The following is a 22,497-nucleotide window of genomic DNA, read 5'->3' as shown; positions in this document are numbered from 1 at the left end:
AGAAAATAATTAAGATTAAAGCAGAAATCATGAGATAGAAACTAGAGTATACAAAAGAACATATCCACGAAACTACAAGCTGGTTCTTTTAAAGAATCAATAAGATAGATAAACCACTGGCCAAACTAATCCAAAAGAAAAGAGAGAGGACCCAGACTAATAAAATTATGAATGAGATCACAACTAACACCAAGGAAATAGAAACAATCATCAGAATTTATTATCAGCAGTTACATGCCAATAAGTTAAGCAATCGAGATGAAATGGATGCACTCCTGGAAACTTATAAACTTTCAAAACTTAACCAGGAAGAAATTGACAATCAGAATAGAGTGGTATCTAGTAACGAGATTGAAGCACTGATCAAAATCCTCTCAAAAGCCAAGAGCCCAGGATCAGATGGATTGCCTGGAGAATTCTACTAAACATTCAAAGAAGAAATAATACCTATTCTCCTGAAGCTATTTCAAAAAATAGAAACAGAAGGAAAATTTCCAGACTCTTTCTATGAAGCCAGCATTACCCTGAACCCCAAACCAGGCAAAGACCCCACTAAAAAGAATTTCAGACCACTATCCCTGACGAATATGGATGCTAAGATTCTCAACAAGATCCTAGCTAATAGGATCCAACGGTACATTAACAAGATTATCCACCATGACTAGGTGGGATTTATCCATGGGAAGCAGGGGTGGCTCAACATTTGCAAATCAATCAATGTGATAGAACAAATCAGTGAGAGAAGAGAGAAGAACCACATGGTCCTCTCAATTGATGCAGAAAAAGCATCTGAGAAGATACAGTGTCCATTCCTGATTAAAACACTTCAAAGTATAGGGATAGAGGGAACATTCCTCAACTTCATAAAATGTATCTATGAAAAACCCATAGCGAAAATAATTCTCAGTAGGGAAAAGCTGATAGCCTTCCCTTGAAGATCAGGAACATGACAAGGATATCCACTCTTGTCACTATTGTTCAACATAGTACTAGAAGTCCCAGCAACAGCTAGACAACAACAATAAAAAAAATAGAGTATTCAAATTGCAAAGAAGTCAAACTCTCTCTTCACAGATGATGTGATAATTTCTATGGAAAACCAAAAATTCTCAAACCCAATCTACCAGAACTCATACAGCAATTCAGTAATGTGGCAGGATACAAAAACAATGTACAGAAATCATTTGTTTTCTTATACACTAACAATGAAAATATAGAAAAGAAAATTAGAGAATCAATTCCATTTACTATAGCACCAAAAACCAGAAGAGACCTGGGAATAAACCTAACCAAAGAGGTAAAGGATCTGTATTTGAAAGAATTGAAGAAAGAAATTGAAGAAGACGCGAAAAGATGGAAGAACATTCCATGTTCATGGATCAGAAGAATAAACATTGTTAAAATGTCTATATTGCCTAGAGCAATATATACTTTCAATGTCATCCCAATCAAAATTCCACCAGCACTTTTAAAAGAGCTGGAACAAACAATCCTAAAATTTGTATGGAACCAAAAGAGACCCTGAATTGCTAAGGAAACGTTGAAAAAGAAAAACAAAACTGGGGGCATCACATTGCCTGATTTCAAGCTTTACTACAAAAGCTGTCACCAAGACAGCATGGTTCTGGGACAAAAACAGACACATAGACCAGTGCAACAGAGTAGAGAGCCCAGATATGGACCCTCAACTCTAAGGTCAAATAATCTTCGACAAGCCGGAAAAAATATACAGTGGAAAAAAGCCAGTCTCATCAATAAATGGTGCTGGGAAAATTGGACAGCTATGTATAGAAAAATGAAACTTGACCATTCTCTTACACCATAAACAATGATAAACTTGAAATGGATAAAAGACCTCATCATGAGGCAGGAATGTATCAAAATCCTAGAGAACATAGGCAGTAAGCTCTTTTTTATCAGCCACAGCAACTTCTTTCAAGACGTGTCTCCAAAGGCAAAGGAAACAAAAGCAAATGAACTTTTGGAACTTCACCAAGATAAAAAGCTTCTGCACAGCAAAACAGTCAACAAAACAAAGAGGCAACCCACCGAATGGGAGAAGATATTTGCAAATGACACTACAGACAAAGGGCTGATATCCAAGATCTATAAAGAACTCCTCAAACTCAACACCCAAAAAACAGATAATCATATCAAAAAATGGGCAGAAAATATGAACAGGCACTTCTCCAAAGATGACATACAAATGGCTAACAAACACATGAAAAAATGTTCATCATCATTAGTTATCAATCCCAAACCATACTGAAATACCACGTTACATCAGCTAGAATGTCCAAAATCAACAAGACAGTAAACAACAAGTGTTGGAGAGGCTGTGGAGAAAGGGGAACCCTCTCGCACTGTGGAAATGGGAGTTGGTGCAGCCACTTCGGAAAACAGTGTGGAGATTCCTTAAGAAAATAAAAATAGTGCTACCCTATACCTCTGCAATTGCACTACTGGGTATTTACCCCAAAGATACAGATGTAGTGAACAGAAGGGCCATCTGTACCCCAAAGTTCACAGCAGCAATGGTCACAGTTGCCAAACTGTGGAAAGAGCCAAGATGCCCTTCAACAGATGAATGGATAAAGAGGATATGGTCCATATGTACAATGGAGCATTATGCCTCCATCAGAAAGGATGAATATCCAACTTTTGTATCCACAGGGACAGGACTGGAAGGGATTATGCTGAGTGTAATAAGTCAAGCAGAGACAGTCAATTATCATACAGTTTCACTTACTTGTGGAGCATTAGGAGTAACATGGAGGACATTGAGAGATGAAGAGGAGAGGTGAGTTTGGGGAAATAAGAGGGGGAGACAAACCACGAGAGACTATGGACTCCGAGAAACAAACTGAGGGTTTTGGAGGGGAGGCAGATAGAGAGTTGGTTTAGCCTGGTGGTGGGTATTAAGGAGGGCACATATTGCATGGAGCACTGGGTGTGGTGAATAAATAATGAAATCTTGGGACACTGAAAAAAGTAAAATAAAATAAAAATAATAATTAATTAATTTAAAAAGAAGTATATCTTCAAAACTGGTTAATTCCTATGCCCCAGAAGATCACATAGCTTTACCTGTGCTAATCTAGCAGTTTACTTTTTCTCCTATCTGAATTCCATAATGTAGGGTACAAAGAATAAGAAAGATACAATGTGTTTCCACATTAACATAAATCTGGAAAATGTCATGACCATCTGTAACATCTGTAACAACTGAGATTGCCATCTTGGAAGAAAGCACAGACTACCTTCTTCAAGTGTTCTTTCTACTTAGGGAGTCAATCTGTATGTACAGACTACTACAGCATAAAGAAACTAGTAACTTTACATCTTAGAAGTGGGAAAAGAGCTGATTTTCTAATTGAAGGACAGTCTTCAAAACACATGGTGGTACTCATGGGATTACAAAATCGGAGCCAAGAGCATATGTTTCTAACTTTTAGAGGGCTGCATTTTTTAAAGAGAAGTTTAGAAGAAATAGCTTGTGCTTCGTTCAGATTTTGAATGTCACAAAAGACATTAGATGTGAGGACTTTGGATTGAATTTCTAAGCTAGTATCCAAACATCTTGATTACTAGAGAAATGGGAATCACTGAAGCAATCATTTAGTATGACTATTTGCCTGTGTGCACAAATCCCCATGCACTGATTAACAGTATGTGCTTTAGGATACATAGCAAGTAACATGGGAATTAAAAGAACTTGTTTCTTTAAAAATATAAATTTACTGTTCTATAAATTTAAACACTTCTGGACTTCGTGACTTATGTAATACTAATGCTTACTGTTTGAAAAGTATAAATTTTTATACATTGATTTACCTGAGGAACTGAGGAAAACAAAACCCATGACACAATTAAGGAAGCTGAATCTAAAATATCACCACTGGGATAATACCACAACAGTGCAACATTTACCTTTAAGCTCAAGAACCTATTCAGTGGTTCTCAATGATGAGAGCCCATTAAGCACAATATAATAAAACACAATGGACTTAAATAAGGGTTAACCATCAAATAATCTGAACAAAGGAAATTATTGAAAATGAAGAATTATAGCCAGTCCTTAAATCATTCTATGCTGCTTAGTTGTTACAGAGGTCAAAAACAGTAAATATTCCTACTTCAAAGAATATAATGTGACACAGACAAATCCTTAATTTGAAATGTTCATGTCTGTCAGTCATAAATTATGAACAAATAGTATGGTGTGTCATGGTATTACATGATGACATATAAAAATGCAAAGTTCTTATAAACATAAAAATACAAATTAGCATAAATGAGCTCCTCTGAATTTTGTTATACATTTAGAACTGTGTCACTGATTACAACCAGGGACTCGAGGAGATCACCAACTAAAAACTCCTTCCTGCAAATAGCCCCACAGGGAAGAAATTTTAAAGGGAGAAAAAGGAAAGATTGAAAAGAAGACCTAACATTCCACCCTACCCTGTATTTGATAGAGAGTCTAATCTTCCCTTACACAGCACTTTCCAACACACATTACATACTTTAAAACAATTCTCTTCTCAGCAAAATGTCAACCACAACTCCCCCCAAATTCAAATAATGTTAAACACTATGTGATGGGGAAAAAAAACATATTTCAGTGAAGCAAGAGACCATCAAACTCTAAAAATAGCGTGAGCCCCTGAAATAATTTGAGCCTTAGAAAAAGTTGGATTCTAAGTGTGCCTCTGACCCTGAAATGCTGGGTCAGTCCTTTCTGGAGAGCAGATATTTATTTGTAAAAATCTTGAGAACAGCAACTCACCTTGCCTACAAAAAACTGATAGGCTCTGAGAGCCTATACATACAAAGCCAAGTGATTCTTGTATAATTATACAGATTATTAAGTGCTATTTTATTATAAATATGTAGGCTTTATTTCCTGGATACATTAAAATCTATTGGAGGAGAAAAATTTTCTATTAATATCCTGCAATTACTTCCAATTCAGTTTGAATAAAGAAAAGGGATTCCTCATTTTACAAGCTACCAGATTCAAGAAAATCTACATGTGATTTTTCCCCATTTTCAGAATTCTGTAAGTTGCAGAGGTGTTCTGTAATGCTTCCTTAAATTGAGCCGTGTATATCCAAAAATTCTGTTACAGTGAAATGAGAGGCAGAGTGCTTGCGAAGTTTGGGACAGAGAAAACAGATTTAAGCCTCAATTTGGATACTTACTAGCTTTTTTTTTTTTTAAGATTTTATTTATTTATTTGATAGAGAAATCACAAGTAGGGAGCAAGGCAGGCAGAAGGGCAGGGGGAAGCAGGCTCCCTGGTGAGCAGGGAGCCAGAGGCCTGCTCAATCCCAGGACCCTGAGATCATGACCTGAGCCGAAGGCCAAGGCTTAACCCACTCAGCCACCCAGGCGCCCCTTCTTACTAGCTTTTTAATATTGGAAAAATTGTATAACTTCAATGCGTTTTAGTTTCCTAATTTGCAAAATGGGGTTAATAATAATTCACCTCCCTGAATCACGAGGAAAGTACTTTATAAACTGTTAAAACACAGGCAACCATATGTGTGGACTATTGACTAGGATTTATTGAACTTTGGTAGAATGCTTTTCAGTATATCCTACAGTGGTTATTTTCCAAAATATTTTTGGTTACATATTCATAGTCATATATTTATTATTAACCCATATTTAAAGGTAGAATTGCTGGTTAATATTTATAGAAAACAATACTTTTTTATGTTTTTATAAATAAACCACAGCAGTGTGACAATTACATATTCAATAGTTTTGCTGGTAAAAAATATACCCTTTACATCTGTGAGGAACTAAATTCTCTAACTTTAAAAAAAAAAGTTATGGGGTGCTTGGGTGGCTCAGTGGGTTAAGCCTCTGCCTTCGGCTCAGGTCATGATCTCCGGGTCCTGGGACTGAGCCCCACATCGGGCTCTCTGCTCCACAGGGAGCCTGCTTCCTCCTCTCTCTCTCTGCCTGTGTCTCTGCCTACTTGTGATCTCTGTCTGTCAAATAAATAAATAAAATCTTTTAAAAAAAAAAGTTAACACTTATGTCAAACATAACAAATCCTTTATTTAAATCAATGTCTGGCTTTCATTCAGGAGCAATTTATTGAGGGCTTCATATAAACAGGCACTGGGGATTTAATGTAGAAGAAAATAAACATTCAGATTCCACGAGTTCTCAGCCTTGAACGAGAAATAAAATAATTAAAGTGTGAACAGTTCTTTAATAATGCCCTCAAAGTGAATAGTGGGTACCAGAGAAGATCTGAAGAGCAAAAACTAGACAAAGAACAGTAAAGGGAATTATAAAAATGTAAAAGGAAAGCTGTTAAAACTTACATGTTTTTTAAAAAGAGAGAAAAATGGCTAGGACCCTACCTCCAGTTTCATAACTAAAGCAGCCACTGACTGTCCTGGTTTGCTTGATACTGTCCCAATTTTAGCACTGAAAAGTCTCACATCCCAGGAAAGCCTTATCCTGAGCAATCTGCACGTTGAAGCAGTAACCCTCAGAGTGAGTATATTTGGAGAAAAGACCTTTAAGGAGGCAATTAACGGTTAAAAAAAAAAAAGGTAAAAGGGTGGGGCCTAATCTGACTAGATTAGTGTCCTTATAAGAAGAGGAGGTGGCACCAGAGCTCTCAAGCACATTCTCAACTCTTTATGCAGGGCACAGAGGAAAGGCTCTATTGAGCATACAGCAAGAAGATGGCTGTCTGTCTGCAAGCCAGGAAGAGTCTGTCACTAATACCACGTGATGGTCTCTAGGAAATAAGGCCTTTTACATTACCATATAGTTTACAGAAATGATGGATCTTAGAAAAAGAAAAACAATTACACTACCATATCTCACCAGACACTAACTAGGCTAGCACCTTGATCTTTGACTTCTTATCTCCAAAACTGTGTGAAAATTAATTTCTGTTGTTTTAACCACCCAGCCTCTGGTATTCTGTTGCGGCAGCCAGAACGTGCCAGTACACAAAACTTCCCTTCTCTGAGTGTCAGTTTTCTTAACTACAGACTGAAGAGGCTAGACTAGTTACTTTTTTTTTCTTCTTCTTTAAGATTTTATTATTTTTGAGAAAGAGAGAGAGAGCATGAGTTGGTGGGGAGGGGCAGAGGGAGAAGCAGGCTCCTCACTGAGCAGGGAGCCAGAGGTGGGACTTGATTCCACAACCTCAGGATCATGAACTGAGCCAAAGGGAGATGCTTAACTGACTGAGCCACGGAGGCACCCACAACCAGTTATCTTCTTATGTTAAGATTCTAAGTTTACATGGAAACAATCCACATCATTTCAGCTAAAAATGATGAGATGTGAAATTTTTAGAGTACTTAGATACGACTTTTTTATTTTTTTTTGGAGATTTTCTCTTGGATTATATATTTGCAAATTTGGCTTCCATAGACAGCAGTCATTTTCTTTATAAATCATATTTTCTGGTAACTCATCTTCCATTTCTCATTAACACCTTTTCTCTTTCCTTCTTACAACTTCTATGGGGTAATACCGACAATATTCTGTCACTAATATCACATGATGGTCTCTACGAAATAACGCTGTTTATGTTACATATACTTTACAGAAATGATGGATCTTAGAAAAAGGAAAACAATTACATTATCATATTAATCCTTATGGCAAAGTAAGATATATAAAATTTTCTCTGTATTAAACTGTAAAGTTTTCTTCAGGTTCTTTGTATAAAATACAAAAGATCATCCTAATGTATCATGATTTCTTAAGTCTCTCTGTCCAACTAGAATGACTAGAAAGTCATAGAATGGAGGAAAGGGATATTAAAGCAACGCTGAAAAAGAAAGGTTCATGGCCCTTATAAGTTATGAAATGAATGACTTTAAAAAATTATGAGGATAACTTATGTAAACTAATATATAAATAACTCATAATCTTCTCATAATCTGCCTACAAACATTATCATTTGTCTCCAATATACACCCAATATTCCAGACAATATGCTTTTCTAATTCATCTTCAAAGACAATGATTATTCCTAGTTACCTACCATCATTAAAAAAGTTATCATTTAACATAATAATATTTCAAAGAACTCTGATAAAATTCATTTTATTTGACCCCCCCCCAAAAAATAAACCCTACTACATTTCCTCATTCACAGGTAAGGAAACTGAGTTCAGAAAGAGTAAGTGACTTAACCATGACAATTTGGCTAGTGATTGGCAGAATGGAAGATAAAAGGTATGTTCTGATTCCAACATTCTCCCACCTTGTAAGGTTGTGGCTTCTTCTCTCATATAACCTAATTCTACTAATCCTTTAAGATCCTTCTGTTGCATTTTACAGTATTGTCCATCCCCATCCCATCATTAAAAATTCCTCCCTCCTGAAGCCCTGTTAATCTCAATGGCCATTAATCTTGCTGTTCATTGATGGTGTATCTTGTGGTGTTACATAATACTCTAGATGTAGTTTATTTCCTGATCACTTAATTGTACCACTAGTTTCTTGAGGTTTTTATGTGTTTTCTGTATTGTTTGTATTCCCCTGGTGTACCAAAGATCTCTTTCATTTTATCTTTGTTTGGGCCTGTCTGATACCTATTCACCGGCCCCTAATCTTTGGCATTCTTTTCTTTGGTTAACAGCATTCTTTATGAGATGACCAGTCTTCCATCACAGATAGTCTTGACAGTGTTATCAATGCCTTCCCTTGGACAAGGACTATCCTTGTAATCCATACTAGGTCAATCAGCCTCTCTTTTTCTGACAGACAGATCACAAATAGGCAGAGAGGCAGCAGAGATAGAGAGGAAGGGAAGCAAGCTCCCTGCTGAGCAGATAGCCCAATGCGAGACTCGGTCCCAGGACCCTGAGACCATCAACTGAGCCGAAGGCAGAGGTTTAGAACACTGAGCCACCCAGGCGCCCCATCTTTCTAATAAGAATTTGAATCAAATTCAGGGCAATGAGTAGGAAAATGGTTGGAGCTAATACAAAGTCAATTTCTTGAAAACACTTTCCATTTGTTCTTACTTCCCATTTTCAGAAAGCCGCCCATTTTTGCTGTTTTTTATGTTTTAAAATATTTTGTTATTTGTCAGAGAGCATACACAAGCAGGGGGACAAAGAAGGGGAACCAGCAGGCAGAGGGAGAAGCAGACTCCTAGATGAGCAAGGAGCCTGATGCAGGGCTCAATCCCAGGACCCTGGGAGGAGAAAGAAAGAAGTCTAAAAGATATAGTGGAACAAGATCTTCATGAAAATTTTCCGAATCTCGTGAATAGAACCAGCACTCATGTCCTAGAGGCCGAAAGGTTTCCCCCCAAGATAACAGATTCTCGAAAGTCCTTGAGACACCTAATAGTAAGAATGAAGAATTACAATTGTAGGCAGAACCTCTTCAAAGCAGCTAGGACAAAGAAGATCCTTAAGTATAGAGGAAAGCCCATCAGAATAACGTCAGACCTGTCCACAGACACCTGGTAAGCCAGAAAGCGCTGGCAAGATATATTCAGGGCACTGAACGAGAAGAACATGCAGCCAAGAATACTTTATCCAGCAAGACTGACATTCAAAATGGATGGAGAGATAAAGAGTTTCCAGGACCAGCAAGGCTTAAAAGACTATGCAACCACCAAGCCGATACAGCAGAAAATATTAAGGGGGCTTCTTTAAAGGAGGAAAAAGCCCAAGAATAGCATTGAACAGAAATATAGAGAGAATCTACAGAAAGAAAGACTTCAAAGGTAACACGATGTCAATAAAAATGTATTTATCAATAATCATCCTCGGGCGCCTGGGTGGCTCAGTGGGTTGAGCCCCTGCCTTCGGCGTAGGTCATGATCTCAGGGTCCTGGGATCGAGTCCCGCATCGGGCTCTTTGCTCAGCGGGAGGCCTGCTTCTCTCTCTCTCTCTGCCTGCCTCTCCATCTACTTGTGATTTCTATCAAGTAAATAAATAAAATCTTAAAAAAATATATTTAATAATCATCCTGAATGTGAATGGCCTAAATGCGCCCATAAAATGGCACAGGGCTGAAGATTGGATAAAAAAAACAGGACCCATCCATATGTTGTCTACAAGAGACCCATTTTGAACCTAAAGATACATCCAGACTGAAAGTGAAGGGATGGAGAAGCATCTATCATACCAATGGGCCTCAAAAGAAGGCTGGGGTAGTGATTCTTGTATCAGACATTTTAGATTTTAAACTAAAGACTGTAGTCAGAGATACAGGACACTACATCATTCTTAAAGGGACTATCCACCAAGATAATCTAACAATTGTAAATATCTATGACGCCAATATGGGAGCAGCCAATGACATAAGAAAACTGTTAATCAAGATAAAGAGTCATACTGATATGAATACACTAATCGATGGAGATCTAAACACGCCTCTCTCAGAAATAGATCATCGAAGCAGAAAATCAATAAAGAAACAACAGCATTGAATGACACATTGGACCAGATGGACCTCATAGATATACATAGAACACTCCGCCCTAAAACAACAGACTACTCATTCTTCTCAAGTGCACATGGAACTTTCTCCAAAATAGACCACATACTGCATCACAAATCAGGACTGAACCGATACCGAAAGACTGAGATGATTCCCTGAATATTCTCAGATCATAATGCTTTGAAACTGGAGCTCAATCACAAGGAAAAGTTCAGAAGGAATTCAAACACCTGGAAGCTAAAGACCACCTTGCATAAGAATGCTTGGAGGAACCAGGAGATCAAAGAAAAGAGAGAAAGCTCAAATACATAAAATTATTAATGAAAAGGGAAAGATCACAACTAGCACCAAGGAAGTAGAAACAATCATCAGAAGTTATTATCAACAATTATATGCCAATAAGCTAAGCAACCTAGATGAAATGGATGCATTCCTGGAAAACTATAAACTCCCAAAACTGAACCAGGAAGAAATTGACAACCTGAATAGACCAATATCTAGTAACGAGATTGAAACCGTGATCAAAAACCTCCCAAAACCTGATGGATTCCCTGGGGAACTCTACCAAACTTTCAAAGAAGAAATAACACCTATTCTCCTGAAGCTGTTTCAAAAAAATTAAAGCAGAAGGAAAACTTCCTAACTCTTTCTATGAAACCAGCATTACACGGATCCTCAAATCAGACAAAGACCCAACCAAAAAGAGAATTTCAGACCAATATCACTGATGAATATGGATGCTAAGATTTTCAACAAGATCCTAGCAAACAGGATTGAACAGCACATTAAAAAGATTATCCACCAAGGGAGGAGTCAAGATGGCGGAGAAGTAGCAGGCTGAGACTACTTCAGCTAGCAGGAGATCAGCTAGATAGCTTATCTAAAAATTGCAAACACCTGCAAATCCATCGGCAGATCGAAGAAAAGAACAGCAATTCTGGAAACAGAAAAACAACCACTTTCTGAAAGGTAGGACTGGGGGAGAAGTGAATCCAAAGCGACGGGAAGATAGACCCCGGGGGGAGGGGCCGGCTCCCGGCAAGCGGCGGAGCGACGGAGCACAAAATCAGGACTTTTAAAAGTCTGTTCCGCTGAGGGACATCGCTCCAGAGGCTAAACCGGGGCGAAGCCAACGCGGGGTCAGCGTGGCCTCAGGTCCCGAGGGTCACAGAAGGTCGGGGTGTCTGAGTGTCACAGAGCTTGCGGGTATTGGAACGGGAAAGCCGGCTACAGAGACAGAGCCGACAGTAAGATCACAGCTCCGTGTTACCTTGAACCGGTCGCAGGCTCGGTGAGCTCGGAGGGTGGCCGGAGGTCAGGCAGACGGGAGTTACTGGGCGCTGTTCTCTGAGGGCGCACTGAGGAGTGGGGCCCCGGGCTCGCGGCTCCTCCGGGCCGGAGACCAGGAGGCCGCCATTTGTGTTCCCGTCCTTGGGAACTCTACGGAAAGCGCTCAGGGAACAAAAGCTCCTGAAAGAAAACCTGAGCGGATTACTCACACCGGCCCCTGTTAAGGGCGGTGCAATTCCGACTGGGGCAAAGACACTTGAGAATCACCACACCAGGCCCCTCCCCCAGAAGATCAACGAGAAATCCAGCCAAGACCAAGTTCACCTACCAAGGAGTGCGGTTTCAATACCAAGGAGAGCAGCAGAATTCCAAAGGATGAGAAAGCAAAGCACAGAATTCATGGCTTTCTCCCTGTGATTGTTTTTAGTCTTGCAGTTAATTTAATTTTTTTTTCTTTTTCATTTTTTGTTTTATTTCTCGCTTTCTGGGAATTTTTTTTTTTAACTTTACCCTTTTCTTTTTTAACGTTTTTTAACTAGTTTATCTAATATATATATTTTTTTTATATATTTTTATTTATTCGTTTTCTTTTTTTTTTAATTCTTTTCTTTTTTTTCTTTTTTTTTTTTATCCCTTTTTGAACCTCTTTTTATTCCCTTACTCCCCCCTCACGATTTGGGATCTCTTCTGATTTGGTTAAAGCATATTTTCCTGTGGTTGTTGCCACCCTTTTAGTATTTTACTTGCTCCTTCATATACTCTTATCTGGATAAAATGACAAGAGGGAAAAATTCACCACAGAAAAAAGAACAAGAACCAGTACCAACGGCTAGGGACCTAATCAATACAGAAATTGGTAATATGTCAGATCTAGAGTTCAGAATGACAATTCTCAAGGTTCTACCCGGGTTCAAAAAAGGCATGGAAGATATTAGAGAAACCCTCTCGAGAGATATAAAATCCCTTTCTGGAGAAATAAAAGAACTAAAATCTAATCAAGTTGAAATCAAAAAAGCTATTAATCAGGTGCAATCAAAAATGGAGGCTCTCACTGCTAGGATAAATGAGGCAGAAGAAAGAATTAGTGATAGAGAAGAACAAATGACAGAGAATAAAGAAGCTGAGCAAAAGAGGGACAAACAGCTACTGGACTACGTGGGGAGAATTCGAGAGATAAGTGACACCATAAGACGAAACAACATTAGAATAATTGGGATTCCAGAAGAAGAAGAAAGAGAGAGGGGAGCAGAAGGTATACTGGAGAGAATTATTGGGGAAAATTTCCCCAATATGGCCAAGGGAACGAGCATCAAAATTCAGGAGGTTCAGAGAATGCCCCTCAAAATCAATAAGAATAGGCCCAAACCCCGTCACCTAATAGTAAAATTTACAAGTCTCAGTGACAAAGAGAAAATCCTGAAAGCACCCCGGGAAAAGAAGTCTGTAACATACAATGGTAAAAATATTAGATTGGCAGCTGACTTATCCACACAGACCTGGCAGGCCAGAAAGAGCTGGCATGATATTTTCAGAGCACTAAACGAGAATACTATATCCAAATAGGCTATCATTGAAACTAGAAGGAGAGATTAAAGCTTCCAGGACAAAAACTGAAAGAATTTGTAAAAACCAAACCAGCTCTACAGGAAATATTGAAAGGGGTCCTCTAAGCAAAGAGAGAGCCTCCAAGTGGTAGATCAGAAAGGAACAGAGACCATATACAGTAACAGTCACCTTACAGGCAATACAATGGCACTAAATTCATATCTCTCAATAGTTACCCTGAATGTTAATGGGCTAAATGCTCTTGTCAAAAGACACAGGGTATCAGAATGGATAAAAAAACAAAAGCCATCTATATATTGCCTCCAAGAAACTCATTTTAAGCTCGAAGACAACTCCACATTTAAAGTGAGGGGGTGGAAAAGAATTTACCATGCTAATGGACATCAGAAGAAAGCAGGAGTGGCAATCCTTATATCAGATCAATTAGATTTTAAGGGAAAGACTATAACAAGAGATGATGAAGGACACTATATCACTCTAAGGGTCTGTCCAACAAGAAGATCTAACAATCTTAAATATCTATGACCCCAACGTGGGAGCAGCCAACTATATAAACCAATTAATAACAAAATCAAAGAAACACATCAACAACAATACAATAATAGTAGGGGACTTTAACACTCCCCTCACTGAAATGGACAGATCATCCAAGCAAAAGATCAGCAAGGAAATAAAGGCCTTAAACGACACACTGGACCAGATGGACATCAGATATATTCAGAACTTTTCATCCCAAAGCAACAGAATACACATTCTTCTCTACTGAGCATGGAACATTCTCCAGAATAGATCACATCCTCGGACCTAAATCAGGACTCATCCGGTATCAAAAGATTGGGATCATTCCCTGCATATTTTCAGACCACAATGCTCTGAAGTTAGAACTCAACCACAAAAGGAAGTTTGGAAAGAACCCAAATACATGGAGACTAAACAGCATCCTTCTAAAGAATGAATGGGTCAACCGGGAAATTAAAGAAGAATTGAAAAAAGTCATGGAAACAAATGATAATGAAAATACAACGGTTCAAAATCTGTGGGACACAACAAAGGCAGTCCTGAGAGGAAAATATATAGCGGTACAAGCCTTTCTCAAGAAACAAGAAAGGTCTCAGGTACACAACCTACCCCTACACCTAAAGGAGATGGAGAAAGAACAAGAAAGAAACCCTAAGCCCAGCAGGAGAAGAGAAATCATAAAGATCAGAGCAGAAATCAATGAAATAGAAACCAAAAAAACAATAGAACAAATCAACGAAACTGGAGCTGGTTTTTTGAAAGAATTAATAAAATTGATAAACCCCTGGCCCGACTTATCAAAAAGAAAAGAGAAAGGACCCAAATAAATAAAATCATGAATGAAAGAGGAGAGATCACAACTAACACCAAAGAAATACAAACTATTATAAGAACATACTATGAGGAACTCTACGCCAACAAATTTGACAATCTGGAAGAAATGGATGCATTCCTAGAGACATATAAACTACCACAACTGAACCAGGAAGAAATAGAAAGCCTGAACAGACCCATAACCAGTAAGGAGATTGAAACAGTCATTAAAAATCTCCAAACAAACAAAAGCCCAGGGCCAGACGGCTTCCGGGGGGAATTCTACCAAACATTTAAAGAAGAACTAATTCCTATTCTCCTGAAACTGTTCCAAAAAATAGAAATGGAAGGAAAACTTCCAAACTCATTTTATGAGGCCAGCATCACCTTGATCCCAAAACCAGACAAGGATCCCATCAAAAAAGAGAGCTATAGACCAATATCCTTGATGAACACAGATGCAAAAATACTCAACAAAATACTAGCCAATATGATCCAACAGTACATTAAAAGGATTATTCACCACGACCAAGTGGGATTTATTCCAGGGCTGCAAGGTTGGTTCAACATCCGCAAATCAGTCAATGTGATACAACACATCAATAAAAGAAAGAACAAGAACCATAGGATACTCTCAATAGATGCTGAAAAAGCATTTGACAAAGTACAGCATTCATTCCTGATCAAAACTTTTCAAAGTGTAGCGATAGAGGGCACATACCTTAATATCATCAAAGCCATCTATGAAAAACCCTACGCAAATATCATTCTCAATGGAGAAAAACTGAAAGCTTTTCCGCTAAGGTCAGGAACACGGCAGGGATGTCCATGATCACCACTGCTATTCAACATAGTACTAGAGGTCCTAGCCTCAGCAATCAGACAACAAAAGGAAATTAAAGGCATCCAAATCGGCAAAGAAGAAGTCAAATTATCACTCTTCGCAAACGATATGATACTATATGTGGAAAACCCAAAAGACTCCACTCCAAAACTTCTAGAACTTGTACAGGAATTCAGTAAAGTGTCAGGATATAAAATCAATGCACATAAATCAGATGCATTTCTCTACACCAACAACAAGACAGAAGAAAGAGAAATTAAGGAGTCCATCCCATTTACAACTGCACCCAAAACCATAAGATACCTAGGAATAAACCTAACCAAAGAGGCACAGAATCTATACTCAGAAAACTATAAAGTACTCATGAAAGACATTGAGGAAGACACAGAGAAATGGAAAAATGTTCCATGCTCCTGGATTGGAAGAATAAATATTGTGAAAATGTCTATGCTACCTAAAGCAATCTACACATTTAATGCAATTCCTATCAAAGTACCATCCATCTTTTTCAAAGAAATGGAACAAATAATTCTAAAATTTATATGGAACCAGGAAAGACCTCGAATAGCCAAAGGAATATTGAAAATGAAAGCCAACGTAGGTGGCATCACAATTCCGGATTTCAAGCTCTATTACAAAGCTGTCATCATCAAGACAGCATGGGACTGGCACAAAAACAGACACATAGATCAATGGAACAGAATAGAGAGCCCAGAAATAGACCCTCAACTCTACAGTCAACTAATCTTCGACAAAGCAGGAAAGACTGTCCAATGGAAAAAAGACAGCCTCTTCAATAAATGGTGCTGGGAAAATGGACAGCCACATGCCGAAAAATGAAATGGGACCATTTCCTTACACCACACACGAAAATAGACTCAAAACGGATGAAGGACCTCAATGTCTGAAAGGAATCCATCAAAATCCTTGAGGAGAACACAGGCAGCAACCTCTTCGACCTCAGCCGCAGCAACATCTTCCTGGAGCAGCGCCAAAGGGAAGGGAAGCAAGGGCAAAAATGAACTATTGGGATTTCATTAAGATCAAAAGCTTTTGCACAGCAAAGGAAACAGTTAACAAAATCAAAAGACAGCTGACAGAAAGGGAGAAGATATTTGCAAACGACATATCAGATAAAGGACTAGTGTCCAGAATCTATAAAGAACTTAGCAAACTCAACACCCAAAGAACAAATAATCCAATCAAGAAATGGGCAGAGGACATGAACAGACATTTCTGCAAAGAAGACATCCAGATGGCCAACAGACACATGAAAAAGTGCTCCATATCACTCGGCATCAGGGAAATACAAATCAAAACCACAATGAGATATCACCTCACACCAGTCAGAATGGCTAAAATCAACAAGTCAGGAAATGACAGATGCTGGCAAGGATGCGGAGAAAGGGGAACCCTCCTACACTGTTGGTGGGAATGCAAGCTGGTGCAGCCACTCTGGACAACAGCATGGAGGTTCCTCAAAATGTTGAAAATAGAACTGCCCTATGACCCAGCAATTGCACTACTGGGTATTTACCCTAAAGATACAAATGTAGTGATCCAAAGGGGCACGTGCACCTGAATGTTTATAGCAGCAATGTCCACAACAGCCAAACTATGGAAAGAACCTAGATGTCCATCAACAGATGAATGGATCAAGAAGATGTGGTATATATACACAATGGAATACTATACAGCCATCAAAAGAAATGAAATCTTGCCATTTTCGACTACGTGAATGGAACTAGAGCGTATCATGCTTAGCGAAATAAGTCAAGCGGAGAAAGACAACTATCATATGATCTCCCTGATATGAGGGTGTGGTGATGCAACATGGGGGCTTAAATGGGTAGAAGAAGAATCAATGAAACAAGAGGGAATTGGGAGGGAGACAAACCATAAGTGACTCTTAATCTCACAAAACAAACTGAGGGTTGCTGGGGGGAGGGGGTTTGGGAGAAGGGGGTAGGATTATGGACATTTGGGAGGGTATGTGCTTTGGTGAGTGCTGTGAAGTGTGTAAACCTGGTGATTCACAGACCTGTACCCCTGGGGATAAAAACATATGTTTATAAAAAATTAAAAAATTTAAAAAAGAAAAAAAAAAAAAGATTATCCACCATGACCAGGTGGGATTCATCCCTGGGCTACAAGGATGGTTCAACATTCGCAAATTAATCAATGTGATACAACAAATTAATAAGAGAATAGAGAAGAACCACATGGTCCTTTCAACTGATGCAGAAAAAGCATCTGACAAAATCCATATCCATTCCTTATTAAAACACTTCAAACTATAGGGATAGAGGGAACATTCCTGAACTTTATAAAATCTATCTATGAAAGACCCACAGCAAATTATCATCCTCAATGGGAAAAAGCTTACATCCTTCCCGTTCAGATCAGGAACATGACAAGGATGCCCACTCTCACCACTCTTGTTCAACATAGTATTAGAAGGCCTAGCAACAGCAACCAGACAACAAAGAGAGATAAAAGGTATCCAAATTGGTAATGAAGAATTCAAACTCTATCTCTTTGCAGATGACATGAGACTTTATATGGAAAATCCAAAAGACTCCACCCCCAAAATACTAGAACTCATAGAGCGATTCAGCAACATCGCAGGATACAAAGTCAATATACAGAAATCAGTGGCTTTCTTATACACTAATAATGAAAATACAGAAAGGGAAATGAGAGAATCGATTCCATTTACTATAGCACCAAGAACCGTATGATACCTGGGAATAAACCTAACCAAAGAAGTAAAGGATCTGTCCTCAAGGAACTACAGAGCACTCATGAAAGAAACTGAAGAAGACACAAAAAGATGGAAGACCATTCCATGCTCTTGGATCGGAAGAATAAACATTGGTAAAATGTCTATACTGCCTAGAGCAATCTACACTTTTAATGCTATTTCGATCAAAATTCCACTGGTATTCTTCAAAGAGGTGGAGCAAATAATCCTAAAATTTGTATGGAATCAGAAGAGACCCCAAATCACTAAGGAAATGTTGAAAAACAAAAATAAAACGGGGGGCATCATGTTACCTGATTTCAAGCTTTACTACAAAGCTGTGATCACCAAGACAGCATGGTACTGGCATAAAAACAGACACATAGACCAGTGGAACAGGGTAGAGAGCCCAGATATGGACCATCAACTCTATGGGCAAATAATCTTCGACAAAACAGGAAAAAATATACAGTGGAAAAAAGACAGCCTCTTCAATAAATGGTGCTGAGAAAACTGGACAGCTATATGTAGAAGAATGAAACTTGACCATTCTCTTAGACCATACACAAAGATAAACTAAAAATGGATAAAAGAACTCAACGTGAGACAGGAATCCATCAGAATCCTAGAGGAGAACATAGGCAGTAACCTCTTCGATATCAGCCACAGCAACTTCTTTGAAGATATGTCTCCAAAGGCAAAAAAAAACAAAAGCGAAAATGAACTTTTGGGACTTCCATCAAAATCAAAAGCTTCTGCACAGCAAAGCAAACAGTCAAGAAAACAAAGAGGCAACCCACGGAATGGGAGAAGATATTTTCAAATGACAGTACAGACAAAAGGTTGATATCCAGGATCTATAATGAACTCCTCAAACTCAACACACACAAAACAGACAAGCATATCAAAAAATGGGCAGAAGATATGGACAGACACTTCTCCAATCAAGACATACAAATGGCTATCAGACACATGAAAAAATGTTCATCATCACTAGCCATCAGGGAGATTCAAATTAAAACTACATTGAGATATCACCTTACAACAGTTAGAATGGCCAAAATTAGCAAGACAGGAAACAACATGTGTTGGAGGGGATGTGGAGAAAGGGGAACCCTCTTCCACTGTTGGTGGGAATTCAAGTTGGTGTAGCCTCTTTGGAGAACAGTGTGGAGATTCCTCAAGAAATTAAAAATAGAACTTCCCTATGACCCTGCCACTGCACTACTGGGTATTTACACCAAAGATACATATGTAGTGAAAAGAAGGGCCATTTGTACCCCAATGTTTATAGCAGCCATGGCCACGGTCGCCAAACTGTGGAAAGAACCAAGATGCCCTTCAACGGATGAATGGATAAGGCAGATGGGGTCCATATACACTATGGAATATTATGCCTCCATCAGAAAGGACGAATACCCAACTTTTTTAGCAACATGGACGGGACTCAAAGAGATTATGCTGAGTGAAATAAGTCAAGCAGAGAGAGTCAATTATCATATGGTTTCACTTATTTGTGGAGCATAACAAATAGCATGGAGGACATGGGGAGATAGAGAGGAGAAGGGAGCTGAGGGAAATTGGAAGGGGAGGTGAAGTTGTAAAAATAATGAATACTGTTATGCTGAAAATAAAAAATAAAAAAAATAAAAGTAGGTGAATATTTTAACATACTCTGTAGCTTCTTGTAAAGAGCAGATTATAGTTTTAAATTCACTGAGAAAGGAAATTATCCTTAGAATAATTCAGTTGGGGAAAATGGCATCATTTTAGAAACATAATCAGTGTTCTACAAAGGAAGTTCATCTGGAATTCTTTAAGGAAAACAAATTAAGAAAAATCAACCAAGTAATCTTCTATAATGTAATTGGAATTTAACAGCAATTCTGGCTAATCATACATCTGTAGTTAATTCATTTTAACAGATTATAAACCTATTTCTATGTATTTCATAAATTTCTGACATTTTAGACATTTATATCTACTCAGAATCCTTTGTATCCCAAAAACATCCTCTTAATCCTAGACATAGGGGACTATCACGCAGGTATATGGTATTTCTCTTTCTTAATGACAAGTATTTCCCTGAAGATAAAATTCCTGCTGATTAAGTGGTGGGGGGGAGGGAGCATTTTAAAATAGTCACTTCTTCTCTTTTAGAACATCTATTACTACATGATAGCATTTCCCACAAGATTATTTTTATTTCATTTGAAGATGGCAAAAATCTTTCTGCTGAATCCTTTGAGCATACTTCTAGTGATAGATGTCAGATCAGTGCTGTATGGAAGAACTTTTATTTGACAGGTAGATGACAGGAAGGAGCTTCTCTCCAGAACATAACTATAAAATCCTTCTATGAGATTAATATCATCTTCTGTTTCTGTGTATAAATACTCATTTATATTTGCTATAAAAAAACAGTTCATGTAATTAATTGGAATAGTGTGGAATTAAGACACTTAGACACTTGGAATTTTCACTTTATGAGTGAAATGTGAAATAGGTACATAATATAAATTTTCAATGATCTTTTCTCTTAATTTATGACATTTTTATAATCATCTTACCAAAAATATCTTGATTCACTCATGTGCATACACCATATACTCAAAACAAATAGCATCTTTAGAAGAGTTGACTTTATTAGTATTGAATACATGGTATGCAATATAATGAAAATATATTAAATATTTAGATTTATCCTATATATCTGGCTATGATTTATTCCATATTAGTACAAGCACAGCCTTATTCTTTCTGGCATTATCAAATAATTTCACATGTCTCCTAATATCACAAGAAGAGGGACAAACTTTTTTTATTTTTTTTAATAAAATCTACCATTCCAGATGATCTGCCCTATCTTCCTGCCCCTCTTTCCTAATACAACTCACGAATTAGTAAGAAATAAATAGATATAATTCCATTATATATGTTATTACCTACAAAGATTATTCTCCATTTATTTGGCTTAGAACTACTTGAAGCAAATCATTTTTGATACATAGTAAAATGCTATTCATTGTATATGTAACACACATCTATTTAATGCATGAATAGAAATTTATATCCATTCCTACATCTGGGATTCTTGTGTTATAATGTACTTTAAGAACTAACCAAAGTTTCTCAATGTTTTTTATGCTGTGAGAAGGAAAAAAGTGAGAAAATGGTGAGATGTCAAGGAGGGACTGTTTGTTTTCAGATTTATTTCCCTCTTTAGCTTTCTTTTTTTTTTAATTTAATTTTTTTTCAGTGTTCCTAAATTCATTGTTTATGCACCACACCTAGTGCTCCAATGTAATACGTGTCCCTCCACAATACCCACCATCAGGCTCAACCAACACCCTACCCGCCTCCCCTCCAAAACCCTCAGTTTGTTTCTCAGAGTCAACAGTCTCTCATGGTTTGTCTTCCCCTCTGATTTCTTATAGGCCTTCACCTCAGTGTCTATTCAGTTTTCTCTTCGTAACAGACAGGTCTTTCCCTTGAATAAGGTGGTTCATTATAGCCTTGAAATTGCCATATACTATCACTTTTATGTTTCTCTGTTTCTTCTCATGAGAATTAAAATCTCAAAAAAAAATACTATGAAATGGCTTGATCAAAACAGTAAGATGATCATCATCTGAACTTTTTTTCCAACTTTAGGTTAATAGACTAAATATCTAGTATAAGTATCTAGTATTAGTAACAACAGTATTTAACAAAAAAAGGGTTGTGGGAGGCCGCAATAAGGCTTCAGACAAGGACCAAACCAGGCCCTGACTTGTGCCTCCATTAAAGTCTGAATAACCTAACAAAAGCTTTAGGATGGGAAAAGTTGAGTAGCACTGAGAAAGGGTCTGTGCTATGTGTTGTGCACTCGCCTACGTGACTTCCCACATGCTTGCTAAACAAATGAGAACAATTTGGTTGGGGTCATAAGTTCGTGGCTGGTCCTTGCTGCCCTAGTACAGCCCATAAATTACTTTCTGGTTTGCTGTATCAATACAGAACAACTGTACTGGCATCAGCCATTTGGCGTCATGAGGTCTGCTTATAGTTAATTGTGAAACTTACTATGGGAACTCATGGTTGTTTAACTAGACACAGATGTATTGCTTCTCCTATTATCACTATATGTCCTTAATGCTTTGAATACACTTAGCACTGTTGGACATCCTCCTCAGTGCTCCTCGTGCCCCCATCTCTCTGCTTCTTGAGTTCTTTTCTTCAGCCTCTTACCCTCACGTTCCTGGTCAATTTGTCGCGCCGGCCGTG

At 38.1% G+C, this 22,497-nt stretch overlaps 1 protein-coding gene across 1 annotated transcript in view; it reads right to left on the bottom strand.

Annotated features, from left to right (window-relative positions):
• The window catches only part of DIAPH2 (diaphanous related formin 2), a 958,873-nt gene that overhangs the window by 494,677 nt on the left and 441,699 nt on the right, over positions 1–22,497 (bottom strand). The gene's annotated exons all lie outside the window — the stretch shown is intronic.

The sequence above is a fragment of the Mustela erminea genome, chromosome X (assembly GCF_009829155.1).
Source record: "Mustela erminea isolate mMusErm1 chromosome X, mMusErm1.Pri, whole genome shotgun sequence".
NCBI lineage: Eukaryota > Metazoa > Chordata > Mammalia > Carnivora > Mustelidae > Mustela > Mustela erminea.
The sequence above is the reverse complement of the archived record's forward strand: the minus strand, read 5'-3'. Positions and strand labels throughout refer to the sequence as shown.